A 20,274-nucleotide genomic window follows, 5' to 3' on the forward strand; every position below is an offset into this window, starting at 1 on the left:
TACTGCTACATCGTATAGTATTGCAAGCCTCTGAATAGCACTGAGTAATAAATGGGTCGATCGTTCATTCATAGCACGTTCTGTCATGGGACACTATACACTCATGCTCATAAATTAACGATAATTGCAGAATGTGGTGCCACACAACGTGGCACTACACAAAACTGGCGCTAATAGCATAGGCACATACGGAACACACACCGTCCAGAAACACATGTGCTACAAAACGCCACTGCTTCCTGCGCATGTACCCCGACATCAATATGGGAAATGATCACCATGCACACGTACATAGGCCACACAACGGGTTGGCATACTCTGGATTAGGTGGTCGAGCAGCTGCTGGGGTATAGCCTCCCACTCTTGCACCAGTGTCTGTCGTAGCTCCTGAAGTGTCGTAGGGGTTTGAAGACGTGCAGCGATACGTGGACCGAGAGCATCCCAGACGTGCTCGATGGGGCTTAGGTCTGGTGAACAGCAGGCCACTCCATTCGCTTGATATCTTCTGTTTCAAGGTACTCCTCCACGATGGCAGCTCGGTGGGGTCGTGCGTTATCATCCATCACGAGGAAGGTGGGACCCACTGCACCCCTGAAAAGGCGGACATACTGGTGCAAAATGACGTCCCGATACACCTGACCTGTTACAGTTCGTCTGTAAAAGACATGCAGGGGTGTACATGCACCAGCCATAATCCCACCCCCACCATCAAACCATGACCTCCATACAGGTCCCTTTCAAGGACATTAAGGGGTTACTATCTGGTTCCTCGTTCACGCCAGATGAAAACCCGGCGAGTATCACTGTTCAGACTATACCTGGACTCGTCCGTGAACATAACCGGGCACCACTGTTCCAATGACCATGTACTGTGTTCTTGACACCAGGCGTGGTCGAGCGGTTCTAGGCGCTACAGTCTGGAACCGCGCGACCGCTACGGTCGCAGGTTCGAATCCTGTCTCGGGCATGGAGGTGTGTGATGTCCTTAGGTTAGTTAGGTTTAAGTAGTTCTAAGTTCTAGGGGACTGATGACCTCAGAAGTTAAGTCCCATAGTGCTCAGAGCCATTTGAACCATTTAAGCCTTTGACACCACGCTTTACGGGCTCTTCTGCGACCAGGGGTCAGCGAAATGCACCTTGCGCGTCTTCGTGCGAATAAACCATGTCTGTTCAGTCGTCTGTAGACTGTTCCAGTGTCTGAGGTAAGGTCCCGAGAAAGGCTACCTGTAGTACTCCGTGGCCGTCTGCGGGCACTGATGGTGAGATATCGGTCTTCTTGTGGTGTTGTACACTGTGGACGTCCCGTACTGTAGCCCCTGGACACATTTCCTGTCTGCTGGAATCATTGCCACAATCTTGAGATCACCCTTTGTGGCACCGGAGGGCCCGTGCTACGATCTGCTGTGTTTGACCAGCCTCCAGTCGCTCTAGTATTCTACGCCTCATAACGTCATCAATATGTGTTCTTTGAGCCATTTTCAACACACAGTCACCATTAGCGCGTCTGAAAACGTCTGCAGAGTTACTCGCTGCACCGTACTCTGACATGCACCAACACACCTCTGCATATGTGGACTGCTGCTAGCGCCACCGTGCAACGACCTCAGGTCAAATGCACCGCATGGTCATACCCCGAGGTGATTTAAGCCTGCAAACCGCCCACCAGAGCGTTGTTTCACAATGTATCAGCATTATCCTTAATTTATGAGCACGAGTGTAAATACGATACAACAGAGACACCTAATGAATGGGTAAAGTAAAGAAATCCTGCCTCTTGACTTCCTAGTAATCAGCCTCGTCCTCCATGTTTCCTTGAAGGATATAAAGAATGTACGTGTAAATAAACAGCACATTACATGTGAACCTACGCATGTTAGATGTAAATAAGCTGGAAAACAGTAATGCTAGACAAAGCGGCAGTCAAGTTTACTTCCATATCTTCTTCAGCAGGCTTCTCCGACCTCATGTTCCCTACCTCAAATTGTTCGGTGGAGCATTCTCTTCGTCCTGCTAAATTTTTGCACGCTCTTCCGGAAACGCTCTGTAGAAGCAGCAAGGCTAGGTATTTCTGCAGGCGACCTCCAACGACTAGTGGATCCATGTCATGTCGAATTGCTGTGCTATGCCAGGCAATAGGAGGTCCGACATGATATTAGGAGGTATTCAATGGCTTTGTCACCTCAGTGAATAAAGCCCTTGTTCAATGTTGAGGGGTCCTGAAGACATTAATCCGATTAGGTGAAATAAATAGATAAATAAAAACCAATAATTTATACATGCACTACCACGTATATAAAAATAATTATGTAATATAATTGCCATCAATACTATAAAGAACAGTATCGAGTAGAGCCAAACTCGGATGGAGAGGTGCTGGGTCAAGAAAGCGAGCAGCGAGATGAACCAGTGAGTGAGCCAAAAGCACAGAGAGCAGAGCACAGAGTGACCCCCGAGTCGCTTTGCGAGCCACCATATACGAGCGATTGGCAGTGGTGATTGGTTGGTTGATATGGGAGGAGGGGACCAAACAGCGAGGTCACCGATCCCATCGGATTAGGGAAGGATGGGGAAGGAAGTCGGCCGTGCCCTTTCAAAGGAACCATCCAGGCATTTTCTTGAAGCGATTTAGGGAAATCACGAAAAACCTAAATTAGGATGGCCAGACGCGGGTTTGAACCGTTGTCCTGCAATGCGGGTGCAGTGTGCTATCTACTGCGCCACCTCGCTCAGTGGAGGTGATGAGTCATTGGGAGCAAAGTAACTCCTGATTCGCTTTGTGATCTGCTGCATGCAAGTGGTGGCTGAAGACCATAGCTTGTATAACTCATTTGATCATTGACAAAATATTCCAAGTGGACACTGTGTCAAAGGATAATGGTCTTCAGAAATCTGAGACTTTTCAAATCAAGTGTGGATGTACTGGGTGTAGACGCCAACTGTTTACTACTCACCACAGTGGTGTAAAGGAAGTCGAGACGAACAGTTAGATACAATGTACTTGTGGTCTTTCAAGTTGGGAACTATCTCAAAGTGGCGTACAAAAATTACCTAAGTCGCGCGAGATTTTCAATCTGTAAGTCCTAGAGAAAAAAGGAATAGGAATTTTTTGTAGCAAGGTTAACGTAGTTCTATTTTGTACCGGATACGTTTCACCAGAGAAAGCGTTTCTCGAGTTATTCAAGAAAAACGTAAAACAGTGACCTTCAATGCACACCCATCCCACGCTCACCTCCACACCGGTCAGGATTTTTATTATGTTGTTCGTGGCACTCTCTCGTATCACTATACAAAAATGTGACTACTCTAGTTATTTCCGATATTCGAGCAATTCTGGTCTCACTGGCGCTTGAATAACACCAAAAACGCGGCCTGTAGCGAAATTGTACCCCCGTAAGAAGTTAAACTACATTATTTTCCAGCAAAAAAGGTGCTATTCATTTTTTCTCTAGGACTAAATAGTTTTTGCGAAGAGTGAGAGAATATTGAAAATTTCGCATGATGCACGTGACTTGTAGCTTAGTTAGTTATTGTAGGCAAGTTCTGGGTAGTTTCCCTACTAGATAGACCCAAAGGGTCCTATTTTCAATTGTTCCTCTCTACTTCCTGCACACCACCGTGATACGTTAAACATTTATCAGTTAAATCTTATATAAGGTGGTAAAGTGTTTTCTGCATTAACGCAGCATTCTGAAATACCGAAATTTCTTTATTTTCTGTTCTCTTCATGGCTCTGGAAAGTTGCACACATTAGTAAAGTATGCAAACCCATACATCGACATCTAAATAAATAAATAAATAAAATAATTTTTTTGTAGCTTGGGAAAGTTTCCTTCAGCATGTGATGTAGGGCACTGCTGCATAAGCCTGCATCAGTCTTCATTTCTCTCAATGATGACACTGAAGAGACATTTTGGACAAGACGGGCTACAACTCTTTTCTGCAGTATCATCGATCGCTAATTCTTTAGAAGGATCTGGCTCACTGTATCAGTTCAGGATGAGATCGTCCGTCTCTACTGGGCAATAGGGTGTCCGCATTGTTGCTGTCATCTCGTCCTATGTGAGAGAACTGATGCACATGTGGGACCACATAAAATGTTCCAGCAATCCAACATGGAATCGTCACAATCTCCTATATGTTCAGCGCAACTGTGGTACAGCAATCGTCGGCAGAGCACTTGGGTGGACGTACTGGGCCCTATGAAATACTTATCATCCTATTTTAAGAAAACTATTGGATGGAAAAAATTCTTCTTCCATGCTTTACTAGATAGAGGACTGCATTTCTTCGTTGTTTGTCAAAGTTAGTGTGCTGTATCAAATTAAGTATATTTTAGGAGTCTGCAAAGATAAAAACACTTTACATGTGGTTCATTTTAGGTCATAAATTCTTGAATGTAGCTAAGATATCTAAACTTTATTTACATCAAAATGTATTAAATGTTGCTAACGTACCTAAACTATATTTAAAGCTGCGAGTAGTGTGATATGCTTCTCCATCCTTGAGATATCAGTTTGTATTTCTATGGGAGGGACGTGTGCAGTGTACATAGTTCTGCCCATGCACGACTTGAATCATTTGGCCACAACACCCACAATACTTTATAAACCGTTCAACATATTGAAACTTGGTTTTTTGAAAACTGCAGCAGGCAAAGAGGTGCGAGTTTTTCCATATGATAAAAACTCGAAACTTCCTATCTATCGCGATATGGAAGTAACTATAGGTTTTTTTTATGAACGATTAACTTCGTAACAGTATTTAATATTACAAGAAAGAAGAATCCCGTGGACTTGGAGATATTAATATTTACCGTATTCTATGTGGGTTCTTAGCTTTAATTGAAAGCTGTTCGTTATTATGTCACAAGATGTGACCATTAAGTAACTACATGTTTTAATTATTTCAGTTTCCATTAAGATCTTTTGTTTATTTATAATCTTTAGAATGCTTTATAGTTCCACATAATGTCAGCTTGTCAACTAGTCTCCCCAGCAACGCTAGTAAATTGTCTTTATACGGAGGCGTCTGATATTCTAACTCAGTTTCTTTTACCCCGTGATGCCAATACGACATACTACACAGCCCAGTCACATTAATGTGACCACCGCCTATGTCCAATGTCAACGTGCAATAACCACGCACTGACGGCAAGTGGTAGCACTAGCAGTGGAGGGTATATAAAGCGTGTTTGCGGAAGCGTAAAAAGAGTGATTTATCTTACTTCCAGAACGGCATAATCATTGAAATTCGAGTCAACGGTTGTAGCATTTCCGAAATGGCTAAGTTCGTAACCTGTTCGCGTGCTGGAGTGGTTGAAGTATACTGTGCATAGCAAAATGGCACTGAGACAATTGTGGTGCAAAAAATGGTTCAAATGGCTCTGAGCACTATGGGACTCAACTGCTGAGGTCATTAGTCCCCTAGAACTTAGAACTAGTTAAACCAAACTAACCTAAGGACATCACAAACATCCATGCCCGAGGCAGGATTCGAACCTGCGACCGTAGCGGTCTTGCGGTTCCAGGCTGCAGCGCCTTTAACCGCACGGCCACTTCGGCCGGCATTGTGGTGCACAATGGGCCATAGATGACAGGGGTGAGCGAAAGCTGCAGAGATGTGTACCTGCGAATAGACTTATAGCTGTTGAGCAACTGGCCACCCATACGAACTAAGGGACTACCAGCAGTGTCTCTTCAACAACCGTTCAACGAAAGTTGCAGCGTATAGGCCTCTACAGCAGGCTCCAGCTTCATGCATCCATGCTGACTGCAGTTCATCGGCGATGAAGTCTGGGATTTGGACGCCAATAATGCAACTGGACGTCCACTGAATGGAAACAGAAGGCCTTTTCAGATGAGTGACGTTTTATGCCCCATAGGACATATGGCCGTTAGTGTGTATGGCGTGAAATGCCTGATAGCAAACACCCTGCAACGAGGAGGGGGCATTATGGTCTGGAGAATATTTTCGTGGCGTTTCCTGAATGAGCTCGTCATTCTGTAAGGCACAGTAGATCAACACAAGTATGCATCTATCCTTGAGGACAATGTCCACTGCTACATGTCGTTTGTTTTTCCTCGGCGTGATGGAATCTACCAGGAGGGCAATGCAACGTGTCACACAGCTCGTGCGGGGTTCGAAAAGAACCAGCATGAGCTTACAGTACTTCGCTGGGCACCAGATTCCCTGGTTTTAAACCTAATCTAGGATCTGTGTGACCACTTCGATTGGGCTGTCCGTGCCATTGATCCTAAACGAGAAACCAAGCGCTGCTGACGCTGCGAAAATTGGTTATTCATACTTCTGAGGGGTGGTCACATTAAAGTGACTGGACAGTGTATATGAATGTTAACATTAATCAAAGACTGGTTGTTAGTTATGTAGTTTTAACGTGTCTACTTTAACTGTAATGACACGACGTTAGATTCGGCACTTGACTATCAGAATACCGAATACAGTTTAGATTAACCTTCATGCCAAATTCAGATAATAATTAAAAATAGTTTCATGTGAAATTAGTGCCTCTTTTGGTGGCCCTGGTGTGGCTGCATGTTATTTGGAGCCAGTAGTAAAAGCTCCGCTGCACAAAATAGGTGAGTGGCACGGGAAAAATCTCTAATTACTTGTACAATGGGATGTACCAAACAGGTATATAATCAACATAGTGAGGGTATGTATGCATTACACCGCTTTGGGTGGCAGCAACAAGCAGCACTGGCCGCCATATTTTTTTAAGTAAGGCAAACCGAACAATTCTGCTGGACAGGTGCAATAGAAGTCGAAAAATCATACGTTGTTGTGATCGAAAAATAAATTAAAACTATTTTGTTGATCATAAAACGTGCTCACTGCATGTGCACGGTACACTTGTATTAATCTTAGTAATGATACCATTGGAATGTTGAACTTCAGCTAGGCATCAGCATGTTTTCACATGCAACATTTCATATACAGGGTGTCCCATTTTAATCCATGCCGGCCGATGTCTCTGGAACGGCACTATTCTGCAAAAAAAAGTCTCTAGTAGAAGCTGTAAGGTTTGAAGGCGTCATGGAGTGGTTCTCTCGAAATGACCTTAAGCCCTGTTTTCAAGATCAGTCCAAGGTCAAGTTCAGTTTTGCAAACGGTAACCCCTATTTTTTGTGCCATATTCTTATTCTACTTGAAAAAATACGCATTGTTTGTAGGTAACACTTTTTTCGAAAAACCAAATGTTTGTCGCCAGGGGGCACTTTATCGCAACTTTCCCAGATTACCAGTATCTCGAAACGAACCGCTCTTTCAGAAAATTACTTACGTGTCTAACGGATGTGTGTCTTTCAAGAGGGCACCTTAACATATCTCGATATTGACGTTAACAATAAAATAATGAAATACCCCACGGTAATCCGTCATTTTCAAACATGAAGAGAAGGCAGAAACGAAAGACGGGCCCGATAAAGTCTACTGCGAGACAAGGTGACTCAGATAAATATTTTCTTATGGGCTCCAAACATTCGTGTTGAGAATAATTTTGCTTGTGCGGATTTGGGAGAATTTCGCTTCGGAGGAACTCATTAGAGTCTCGCGAGACGAGATTGTTCTGAGTCCTACGAGGCGAAATTCATCAGAGTTCGACGAGGTGGAATTTTTCTAAATCCCTTAACACACATTTTTTCTAAGTCCACAAGAGAAAAATTTATGAGAGTCACGCCAGTCAACAATCATTCTAAGTGAACACAGACGAGAAATCTTCAGTCTCCAAAGGTAAAAATTCTCTGAACCCCCACTCATGATTTCAAATTCCCGGACAATGACGATTATTAGTTAGTCTCAAAGATCCACCCTTCTCTTCTCTGACTGTGCTGGCACAGGCACAATGCAGGTCTCTGATTGGGCACTCTCAAAGTGGTGCACATTGGGTTCCGCTAACGCCAACGATATTTGCTTTCAGGTTGGTCCCTACTAAAGAATTTCAAGGCCATTTCAAGTTCACGAAAATTTAACCGGTGGGCAGAGTTCATAAACCATACAAGATTTTCGTTGAAAATTTTCCCCGGTCTCGCTTCGTTCTCGAGATACTGGTAACCTCGGAAAGCTATAATGAAGTGCTCCTGGCGACAAACCACTAGTTTTTCGAAAAAAAGGTTCCCTACGAACGATGCGCTTTTTTTCATGTAGAATACGAATATGGAATAAAAAATAGGGGTTACCATTTTAAGAAAGATCTTGACCTTGGTTTGACCTTAAAAACAGGATTCAAGGTCATTTCGAGGTAACCATTCCATGACCCCTTCAAACCTTACAACTTGTACTAGAGACTTATTTTGCAGAATTGTGCCACTCCAGAGATATCGGTCGGTGTGGATTAAAATGGGATACCCTGTATGTATCTGTCGTATCTTCCAAATTTCTAAGTCGTATTTTTTGGATCTTAATCGTCATTTGGAATGTTAGGCAGCTGAATTTATTAGTGTATCGAAAATAAATTTGTTTGTCCAGAATAAAATTACGTGTTAAACAATAACTACAATACGTATATGGGCTATGAATGTATTGTGTATAAGCTCTAAGCTATTCTTTGTAAAACAACGAGCTAACACAACAATCGGAAACTAAGATAAGACGCTCTCATCTTAGAGCATCTGGTAAATACTCTTTTCCGAGAAACAAAATTCCTAACGCACTATGAGATGAAACATGACAGTCCTATATTTCATTACAGCTGGTGAAAAAAAAAAAAAAAAAAAAAAAAAAACCTGACGTTAGAACAAAGACCTGGAATTGACCTTAACAGCAACAATGACAATTAAATCTTCGAAAAGCGTATTAAAATGTTCATTTACGACTACTATCGTCTGCTTTCTCAGTAAATACCAACGAACTACACAAATATATACCTTTTATATATACTGAGATGACGTAGTACACAAGAAACACACTTCATATTTGGGAATACAAATGTTATTGTATGACAGACAAAACTAAATGACTGCATGCTAGCAGATGACTATATCTCTTAACATCAAGTTGCAAAACATGACGGTTAAGTTTCCAGTTGGCATTTACATCTACGTGGATACTCTGCAAATCGCATATAAGTGCATCGCAGATGGTTCATCGAACCACCTTCACTATTTTCTATTATTCCTATCTAGTATAGCGCGCTGAAAGAACTAACACCTATATCTTTCCGTAGGAGCTCTGATTTCACTTATTTTTTCGTGGTGATCGTTTCTCCCAATGTAGGCCGGTGTTAACAAAATATTTTCGCATTTGGAGGAGAAAGTTGGTGATAGGAATTTCGTGACAAGATTCCGTCGCAACGAAAAGCGCCTTTCTTTTAATGATGTGCAGCCCAAATTCTGCATCATTTCAGTGGCACTCTCTCCCATATTTCGCGATAATACAAAAAGTGCTGCCCTTCTTTGAACTTTTTCGATGTACTCCGTCAGTCCTATCTGGTATGGATCCCACACCGCGCAGCAGTATTCTAAAAGAGGACGGACAAGCATAGTGTAGACAGTCTCCTTAGTAGATATGTTACATTTTCTCAGTGGTTCAAATGGCTCTGAGCACTATGGGACTCAACTGCTGTGGTTATAAGTCCCCTAGAACTTAGAACTACTTAAACCTAACTAACCTAAGGACAGCACACAACACCCAGCCATCACGAGGCAGAGAAAATCCCTGACCCCGCCGGGAATCGAACCCGGGAACCCGGGCGTGGGAAGCGAGAACGCAACCGCACGACCACGAGATGCGGGCTTTTCTCAGTGTCCTCCCAATAAAACGTAGTATTTGCTTAGCCTTCCCTACAACATTTTCTATGTTTATGTGTTCCTTCCAACTTAAATTGTTCGCAGTTGTAATTCCTAGGTATATTGTTGAATTTACGGCCTTTTAATTTGACTAATTTATCGTGCAACCGAAGTTTAACGAACTCCTTTCAGCACTCGCGTGGATGATCTCACACTTTTCGTTATTTAGGGTCTACTGCCAATTTTCGCACCATTTAGATATCTTTTCTAAATCGTTTTGCAATTTGTTTTGATCGTCTGACGAGTTTATTAGTCGATAAACGACAGCGTCATCTGCGAACAACCTAAGAAGGCTGCTCAGATTGTCTCTCATACCGTTTATACATTTAAGAAACAGCAAAGGGTCTATAACACTACCTTGGGGAATGCCAGAAATCACTTCTGTTTTACTCGATGACTTTCCATCAATTACTACTCTCTGTCAGGAAGTCACAAATCCTGTCACAGCTGAGACGATATTCCATAAGCAAGCAATTTCACTACAAGCTGCTTGTGTGGTATAGTGTCAAAAGCATTCCGGAACTCCAGAAATACGGCACCGATCCGAAAACTCTTGTCAATAGCATTCAACACTTCATGCGAATAAAGAGCTAGTTGCGTTTCACAAGAACGATGTTTTCTAAATCCATGCTGACTGAGTGTCACTAGACCGTTTTCTTCGAGGTAATTCATAATGATCGAACACAATATATGTTCCAAAATCCTGCTGCATATCGACGTTAACGATATGGGCCTGTAATTAAGTGGATTACTGCTCCTAACTTTCTTGAATATTGGTGTGACCTGTGCAACTTACCAGTCTTTGGGTACGGATCTTTCGTCGAGCGAACGGTTGTATATGATTGTTAAGTATGGAGCTAATGCATCAGCATACTCCGAAAGGAACCTAATTGGTATAGTCTGGACCAGAAGACTTGTTAAGTGATTTCAGTTGCTTCACTACTTCGAGGATATTTACTTCTACGTTACTCCTGTTGGCAGCTGTTCTCCATTCGATTTCTGGGATATTTACTTCGTCTTCTTTTGTGAAGGCATTTCGAAAGGCTGTGTTTAGTAACTCTGCTGTGGCAGCACTGTCTTCGATAGTATCTCCATTGCTATCGCGTAGAGAAGGCATTGATTGTTTCTTGCCGCTAACATACTTCATATACGGCCAGAATCTCTTTGGATTTTCTGCCAGGTTTCGAGACAAAGTTTCGTTGTGGAAACTGTTATAGGCATCTCGCAATTAAATCCGCGCTAAATTTCGAGCTTCTATAAAAGATCGCCAATCTTGCGGATTTTGCGTCTGTTTAAATTTGGCATGTTTGTTCCTTTGTTTCTGCAGCAGTGTTCTAACCCGTTTCGTGTACCAAGGAGGATCAGCTCCGTCATTTGTTAATTTATTTGGTATAAATCTTTCAATTGTAGCCGATACTATTTATTTGAATCGAAGCCACATCTTGTCTACACTTATATTATTTATTTGGAATGAGTGGAGATTGTCTCTCGGGAAGGAGTCAAGTGAATTTTGATCAGCTTTTTTGAATAAGTGTATTTTTCGTTTATTTTTTGAGGATTTGGTAATTACAATATTCAGTCTCATTACTACAACCATGTGTTCACTAATCCCTGTATCCGTTTTGATGCTCGTTATTAGTTCAGGATTATTTGTTGCTAAGAGATCAAGTGTGTTTTCACAACCGTTTACTGTTCGCGTGGGCTCATGAACAAACTGCTCGAAATAATTTTCAGAGGATGCGTTTAGCACAATTTCGGATGATGTTTTATGCGTACCTCCGGAATTAAACATGTATTTTCGTCAACGTATCGAGGGTAAATTAGTCACTACCAACTATAATCGTATGAGTCGGGTACGTGTTTGAAATCAAAGTCGAGTTTTCTTTGAACCTTCCAGCAACTGTATCATCTGAATTGGGAGGTCAGTAAAAGGATCTAGTTATTATTTTATTCCGGTTGCCAATAATAACCACTCAGACTTATTCACAGGAACTATCTACTTCAGTTTCGCGACAAAATAAATTACTTTTAATAGCAGCAAACACGATACCGCCAACCGTGTGCAGCCTATCCTTTCGGAACACCCTTAGGTTCTTCGCAAAAATTTCGGCTGAGCTTATCTCCGGTTTTAGCCAGCGTTCGGTGCCTATGCCGATTTGAGCAATAGTGCTTTCTATTAGCGCTTGGAGCTCTGGTCCTTCCCCAACACGGCTACGACAATTTACACCTGCTATAGCATGGTTCCTGTATCTACGTTCTTCCTGTATTTGGCCTGTACCATTTGTGACTGAAGCCCTTCTTGTGTTTTCCCGATACCGTCTAACCTAAAAAACCGCCCAGTCCAAGCCACACAGCCCCTGCTACACATGTAGCAGCCTCCTGCGTATAGTGGACACCTGACCTATTCAGTGGAACGCGAAACCCAACCCCCCTTTGGAGCAAGTGGAGGAATCCGCAGCCTACACGGTCGCAGAACCGTCTGAGCCTCTGATTCAGACACACCACTCGGCTCTGTATCAGAGGTCAGCAATCGGTCCTGTCGACGATGCTGCAAATGGTCAGCTCTGTTTTCATCTTGCAAGCAAGATTGGCAGCCTTTACCACTTCTGTTATCCACTCGAAACCAGAGAGAATCTCTTCTGGTCCAAAGTGACACACATCATTGGTACTGACATGAGCAACCACCTGTAATTGGCTGCACCCTGTGCTCTTCATGGCATCCGGGAGGACCCGTTCCACATCTGGTATGACTACAGCCGGTATGCACACTTAGTGAACATTGGTTTTCTTTCCAGTCTTGACAGCCATGTCCCTAAGGTGCCCCATAATGCGCCTAACGTTGAGCTCCCAACTATCAATAATCCCACCCTCTGTGGTTGTCCGGATCTTGCAGGATGAGAGGTATCCTCTTAAACAGGACAGGTGACAGCGTCTGACTCAACGAGAGTGTCAGCCAGAGACAGCACCTGGAACCTGTTTGCCAGACAAACCGGGGAGGCCTCACGTGCAGCCGCCTGGGAAGTCTTTCGCCGCCTGCTACGCCCCAGGGCGACCTGCCACTCGACCAGAGGTGAGGGGTCAACCTCAGTGCGAGCATTAACTGGGCTAACCACCGGTGAGGACCGTTCGGAAAACTCGGACGTTTTGGACGTCCGTTGGATCCCCACGGCCGGCCCACAACAGTGGGGCTCAAAATGGCTCTGAGCACTATGGGACTCAACATCTTAGGTCATCAGTCCCCTAGAACTTAGAACTACTTAAACCTAACTAACCTAAGGACATCACACACACCCATGCCCGAGGCAGGATTCGAACCTGCGAACGTAGCAGTCGCGCGGTTCCGGACTGCAACAGTGGGGCGCATCCACTACAGTCTCAAGCTGTGTAACCGAAGCCATCACAGCCTGAACCTGAGAGCGAAGTATCACGAACTCTGCTCTCATCCGCCCACATACTGTCCATACTAAAGACTGTGGAAAACTGAACTATGCCGCTAAACGGATTATGGACACGTGCTGCGCAACTCTACTGTAGACCCTGACGAAAACGCAGGAACTGTGTCTAATAAATTAGATTAATACGCAGAGATTCAGAAACGTAACTACCGAGGCAATCAGGTGAAACTAAATAATTCACCCCAGATTGGGAACTTTTAATGTGTCACAAAATCGGTTTACTTTCCGACGAAACCGAAAACGCGAGAACTGAGGCTATTAGATATGAAATAAACACGCAGAAACTCAAGAAACTAAACTATTAAAGCACACAGATGATATTATAAAATTCGCTCCTGGTCAGGAACTCGTAAAAGTCGCAATATCGGTTACTTCCCTGTTGCTGCTTGTGTCTCGGCCGGCAGTTGCTGCCTAACTGCTTCAAATATGACTGCGCTGTAGCCGGTCTATGTTGTTTATGTAGGTCGTTGGGACGTACTTTCTGCCTTACATTTCACAGTGTTTAGTATGGTGTAATGTATGTTTCGATGAACATAGCGTTCTTGAACAGAATTGACCAATATTTGAGGCATTGCAATTGAACTACAAACATCAATCTGCGTGCACCTGGCATGAAATATCAAACTAACAGGTCGCATCCGCTTCGTCGCATCGCGAGTTTCCCGATGCTCCGCGCGTGTGCGCTGACGTGGAAAAATTCAGCTGCTGGCGACTGATATTTTCGCGCGGCCGCCCGCCGCGTCCGTTCGCAGTTCGCTCGGGTAGGAGGACGCCTAGTGATAGTCCTGCGGCAGCCTGCTCGTGTGGTGTCTTCGGCAGACGTCACATTTCAATTCAGTGGGATCGCCTCACTGAGCTAGCGGGCCTCGCTCTTCATATCATCGTTACTGTCGGCTCAGCAGTATACGCCATGCTTGTAGTAGAACAGATCAGTATACCACCTAGACTCCGAGGAGTCTAGATTAAACGGATGGATGGCTGTTCATAATTATACAAGTGGCAGACGGTACGTAACACGAGATACATTTTACTGTACTGCCTGTGGCATTGTTCACCTCTCTTCTGTAGCGATGCGTGTAGGACAGTCATTGCAAAATGTTAAAAATAAGACTAGTACATTTTGAATATCAACGTAAAAGAAAGGAAAAATATAGAACAGAAGAAATGTTAGGTAGTTAACTGTTTTTTGAAGTATAATCTGTATAATCTTCAGACAGTATGGGTTATAGGTTCTCTTTTATGCAGCGAAATCTTAGATGTTCGCTTTTATCCACGTGATTTAGCAAAGCTCTTCAAGAATTTTTTGGAAATTCAAATTTTTTTATTCAAAAAATGGTTCAAATGGCTCTGAGCACTATGGGACTCAACATCTTAGGTCATAAGTCCCCTAGAACTTAGAACTACTTAAACCTAACTAACCTAAGGACATCACACACACCCATGCCCGAGGCAGGATTCGAACCTGCGACCGTAGCAGTCCCGCGGTTCCGGACTGCAGCGCCAGAACCGCTAGACCACCGCGGCCGGCAAATTTTTTTTTATTATATAATTATGTTAACTAATATGTTATCCTAGTAAACGTATACTTTTTTCGCAGTAAATAAACCAAGAAGGTAGAACACAAGTTTTTGAGATAGGTTATATTTTAAAATTAGAATATTTTGGATTTCTCACAATAAAAATTTTAATGAAGTTTGCATAATTATGAAACTACCACCAGAGAAGACAAGACGTTAATTATCAAAAGGAAAATGAGTTCTTTCAAAAAAAGTAAGTCAACCATAAAATAAAGAATTATTATAGAGTTAGAATTTTCAAGCTCACGTGGTTTTCATGAATTGTAAATTTGAAATATCTCTTTACATTAAATGTTTCAATTTGAACTATTTGATGTTTATAGCTGTATGTATTAAGTAAGTAAAAGAAAACAGAGAAGAAATGAAAATTATTGACCTTATGAGCGGTGTTAAAGGAAGTGGAGCAATTCTGCCGTGCTACGTTCCACACTGCCAGCATCTCCTCCACAACTGATCACTGATTTTGCAGCGTGTAGCGCTAGAGCGCGCGTCCGCAGGTGGTGGGTCGGGGAATGCCTCCCAGATATGAGTGGTACGAGGAAAATGAAATACCTCGCGCGGACCGGCAAGCAGCGGACGGTCTGGCGCGCAAGCAGGCGGCTGCAGAACACGACTGTCCCTCGTGTAAGGGATGAAACAACCACTCTGTACTACAGCTCCCTGTGTGATGAATTCCATTTCTTTGCGTTTGGGAGGGATTATTGACAAGTAATCTCGTTCGGTTGTCCAGGAAACAAAACACAAAAAATGCCATCAGCTAAATACGAAAATAATAGTTGATAAATGGAACCTTCTAATTACGTTATATGATGTAAAGTGGGAGAAACTGAAAACGGAAATAGCAAAAAACAAGTAAGATGAGATGAATGTGAGGAAATACAACTAGATGAGATTTTACGAATTATTGAGGAGGACAATATAAAAGGAAGAAGGAAAGTAGAATTAAGTTGACGAAGATAATTTTAGATGCAGTAACAAATGGTTCAAATCGTTCTGAGCACTATGGGACTTAACATCTTAGGTCATCAGTCCCCTAGAACTTAGAACTACTTAAACCTAACTAACCTAAGGACATCACACACATCCATGCCCGAGGCAGTATTCGAACCTGCGACCGTAGCAGTCTTTCGGTTCCGGACTGAAGCGCCTAGAGCCGCACGGCCACCGCGACCGGCGATGCAGTAACAGAGTTGATCATGGGTTTCACAGGGTCACTGAAGCGAAGATAAATGTAATAGCTGCACATGTATTAATTACATGAGTGTGTTTACTAACTGCACAATATGATGAGAAATACACCGAAGAAACTTTTGTTGTCATAAGGAGAATAATGGATAACCGTCCAAAATGTTGCAATGTAGTAACGGAGGTGCTAGAGAAGGGGCTGAAGGAATTATAATAAACACATCTGTGTTTGTTTGTAGAGATAGATGGGAGGAACAAATTATTGACGTTTGCATGCGAAAACATTTGATGGTCATAGATATGTGGCTTATACACGACGACACAGGCTATTTACTTGTAAGTTGCTTGGAAACAATTTTAGAATTGCTGCTACAAGAAAGGTACGGAAATTGGTTAAACAAAGTTAGAATACCGAAATATGATGGAACTGAAGAGACTGTGGAAAACAGCTGTGTAAAGTCAACAACTCGGCCATGGAGTTCCTCGTTTCAGCCACGCAGACAGGATGAAGTCCTCTACTTCGCATAGGACACAGCCCTATAACGCATAGCTTCTTGCTCCGGCAGGAGAACCCTCCAGTGCGTGGGGCTTGTGGCGTACGGATCACAGTGCGCGTCGTTTTAGTATACTACTTTTACATTCAGACAAGAGGGCAGCAACTGATTTCCCAACAGATTTGCTCTCTTCTTTAACTGACAATAAAATCAATGTGGCACGACTTTTGTTTTGTAAAATATCGGACCTGTTCCCTAAAATTTTAGTGAGAAGTTTTTAATATCTGGATGGCTGGCTCATCCACTTTTTTTTTGTAAGTGATCAGCTAGGCACATTTTCCTGTGTAATTTTTTATTCCCTCTTGTATTGCGTTTAACTGAGGGGCTACTTGATTGAGAAGTAGTGGCTCCGGTCTCGTAGTAGTGGCTCTCGATATACCTGGGGTAGATACTAGTGAGGATCGCTTATTTCTGATGGTGTGATTTCGTATAAAATAGAGACGTATGGGAAGGCACTAAATGGGAGAAGAAATGGGGTCTACAAAAGTAATAATGGAAGGAAAAAAGTCTCAAGGACTGTCAAAAGAAATAAACAACTCACTTAAACACTTTAACTCCGGAATGTGTCGACATATAGTGGAATGGATTCAAGATCATGTAACAGATGGAAAGAAATCTTTAGATATGTTATTGTTGAGGTCTTCAATCCGAAAACTGATTTGATGCAGCTCTCCATGCTATTCTATCCTTTCTGAATCTGCTTACTGTATTTATCTCTTGGTCTCCCTCTACGATTTTTACCTGACACACTTCCCTCCGATACCAAACTGGTGAGCCGCGTGGAGTGGCCGCGCGGTTTGAGGTGCCTTGTCATGGACTGTGCGGCCCCTCCTTCCGGAGGTTCGAGTCCTCCCTCGGGCATGAGTGTGTGTTGTTCTTAGCATAAGTTAGTTCATGTAGTGTGTAAGGCTAGGGACCGATGACCTCAGCAGTTTGGTTCCATAGGAATTCACACACACACACACACCAAACTGGTGATCCCTTGATGTCTCACAATGTGCCCTATCAACCGATCGATTCTTTTAGTCAAGTTGTGCCACAAATTTCTTGTCTTCCTAATTCCATTCACTACCTCCTCGATGTGCGGAGTGGTCGCGCGGTTTGAGGCGCCATGTGACCGATTCCGCTGCCTCTCCCGCCGGAGGTTCGAGTCCTTCCTCGGGCATGGGTGTGTGTGTTGTCCTTAGCATAAGTTAGAGTAAGTTAGTTTAAGTACTGTGTAAGTCTAGGGACCGATGACCTCAGCAGTTTGGTCCCATGGGAATTCACACACATTTGAACATTTGAACCACTTCCTCATTAGTCACACGATCTACCTATCTAATCTTCAGCATTCTTCTGTAGCACCACATTTCAAAAGTTTCTATTCTCTTGTTGTCAAAATTGTTCGTCGTCCATGTTCCTCTTCCATATATGCCTACACTGCAGACAGATATCTTCAAAAAGGACTTCCTAACACTTACATTTATATTCGACGTCAACCTATTTCTTTTCTTTAGAAACGCTTTTCTTTCCAATGCCAGTCTACATTTTATATCTTCTCTACTTCGGTCATAATCAGTTATTTTTCTGCCCAAATAGCAAAACTCATCTGCTGCTTTAAGTGTCTCGCTTACTAGTCTAATTCCTTCAGCATTACCTGATTTAATTCGACTAAATTTCATTATCATTGTTTTGCTTTCCTTGATGTTCGTCCTATATCCTCCTCCCAAGACACTATCCGCTTTAAACTGCCCGTCCAATCTTTAATTCGTACTACAGCTTTTTCTTTAGTTTCTTTTACTCTTGGTCAAAGTACAGATAGAATAACATCGAGGATTGGTTACAACCCTGTCGGACTCCCTTCTGAACCATTGTTTCCCTTCCATGCCCCACGAATCTTACAACCTCTGTCTGATTTCTGTACAAACTGTAAATAGCTTTTCGCTCCATGTGTTCTACTCCTGCTACATTCAGAATTTCAGATCGTATTCCAGTTAACATTGTCAATAGCTTTTTTTTTTTTAAATCTGCAACTGCTAAACCGTAAGTTTGTCTTTCCTTATCCTAACTTCTAATATAAGTCGTAGGGTCACTATTCTTTTCCGAGGTCGGCTTCTGTCAGTTTTTCCATTCTTGTGTCAAGAATTTGTGCTAGGTTTTTTCAACCATGACTTATTTTCACATCTGTCAGCAACTACTTTCTCTGGAATTGGAATATTACGTATATAAAAAAAAACGAAAAGAGATACGAAACGGTATGTCACACAATCAACGATCATTAAAATGGGGCATACGAAGAAATCAGCAACATAAACAGTGAATAAGAATGAGTAGAAGGCTGAAAATGTCACAGCGACGGAACGTAGACTATGCTACAGCGAGGTAGTTGAAAAAAGAGCGAAAGTAAACTGGGAATGGGTTAAGAAAGATATGATATCTTGTACGAAAAAGGTAGGGATGCAGCATGATACTGACATAAATATGAAAAGAACGGTATGGAAAATTTTAACAACGATGGAAATCAAATGTACAAATATCAGGAAGTGATTTTCGACAGACTAGAGGAATGTGTGGAGGTACTGAATGACACAGACGAGGCGCCATGGAGGCTAGAACCGGAAGAGAGAGATAATTTACAGTCATGGCAAGTGGAACGAGAAGTGCGATAGAAGCTATGAAAAAGACGTAAACAGTAGATACTGATGCGATACCTGAGGAAACACTTAAATGCTTGAATGAAGTAGTACTAAATGCAAAAAGAACTTTATGCAATGAAATACGAGTATATAGCCTAGATGAATGGCAGAACGACTTTCTGGAAACAGTAATAACGTCAACTCCAAGGAAATATGAGATTACGGAGAGTGATAAACTCAGAAGAATTAGCCTTATTTCACTTACTGCAAAATAGAGGCTAGAAATTATAAACAAAAGAATGGAGAAAGTAATTGGAAGAAAATCTACCTGAGGAACAATTTGGTTTCGGAATAAACTGACAGAAACAAGCGATACGATAGAACTTTTACAAAATGTAAGAGAGAGATATTTAGCGGAGGGTCAACCGTCTTCTGATTGGTTTGATGCATCACACCGCGATACACTATCCTTTGCCAAACTTTTCACCTCAGAGTTTCGTATTATTTGTTGCATATACATTGCTGACCATTAAAACTGCAACACGAGGAAGAATGGAACACAAAGAAATTTTATTTATTGTGCATATACAGTATAGGAGGAAGGGGAAGTGATTTAATTTGTAGGATATAATGCTTCAACTATATTCCAAAGTTATTCAATCATAGTGACTGGTGATTAGTGGTATATCAGTATCTCGGCAACACATGACCGGATATTTTCAGCGGATGATCAGTCTGGAGAAAGAGACAGCTAGGGAAAGAGTAAAATACGTTCTGTATCAAGATAGGTCACGACAGAAACGTGCGGTATTGCGTTGTCCTGTTGACAGATAACGTCACAGACACACCGCAGATGTCTGTCCTCTCTAGCGCTAGTCGTGTGGAGCTGTTGAGATATTGCATGGTGGTGAGTATGGCCGTCCTGAACATATCGATTGCATATTCGCAAGGCAGACATGGGGTCCTGAACCACGTGATAAACAATAACGGAGAACGACAAATGTCAGTCTTGATAGACCACAATCCTGCCGCTGTCGAATTCCGGAAGATTCTGGTAGATGTTTGTCCATCTAACACAAGGC

This window comes from Schistocerca nitens, chromosome 3 (assembly GCF_023898315.1).
Source record: "Schistocerca nitens isolate TAMUIC-IGC-003100 chromosome 3, iqSchNite1.1, whole genome shotgun sequence".
NCBI lineage: Eukaryota > Metazoa > Arthropoda > Insecta > Orthoptera > Acrididae > Schistocerca > Schistocerca nitens.